The sequence below is a fragment of the Formica exsecta genome, unplaced genomic scaffold, assembly GCF_003651465.1.
Source record: "Formica exsecta isolate Colony F162 unplaced genomic scaffold, ASM365146v1 C16326764, whole genome shotgun sequence".
Lineage (NCBI taxonomy): Eukaryota > Metazoa > Arthropoda > Insecta > Hymenoptera > Formicidae > Formica > Formica exsecta.
Window position 1 is genome coordinate 208 of NW_021846461.1, and position 498 is coordinate 705.

Below are 498 nucleotides of genomic sequence, written 5' to 3' on the forward strand. Positions count from 1 at the left end.
TCTCATAAGCACGTTACAGTTAATGATAAGGTGGTCAACATATCGAGTTATCGAGTGAAACCAGGTGATATAATAAAAATAAGAGAAAGGGCAGCAAAAATCCCTGTAGTAGTAGAGGCTGAACAAAAACAAGAGCGCAAGGCTCCGGATTATTTAGAGACAGATAGTAAAGAGCATTCAGTGAAGTATTTGAGGTCACCTCAATATTCTGAGGTTCCTTATTCAGCAGACATGGAAGTCAATTTAGTAGTAGAGTTTTACTCTAGATAGATAAAAAAAAGCCCGTGTGGCGGAATCGGTAGACGCAGCGGACTTAAAATCCGTGGGTTTTGCGACCTTGGGAGTTCAAGTCTCCCCATGGGCACCAATTTAACTTAGCAGATAAATACAAAAAAGTATGAAATGGCTTGATATAGAAGATATTGTAGAAGCTCTGGAGGAAAAATTTCCAGATGAGAATATAATTAATATCAGATTCACTGAGCTTAAAAAAAAGGT

General features: G+C 38.0%; 1 non-coding gene across 1 annotated transcript; it reads left to right on the top strand.

Annotated features, from left to right (window-relative positions):
- Window positions 1-280: 280 nt before the first annotated feature.
- Window positions 281-364, top strand: Trnal-uaa. Its single transcript has one exon. It is a non-coding gene; the product is annotated as a tRNA-Leu (tRNA).
- The last annotated feature ends 134 nt before the right edge of the window (window positions 365-498 follow it).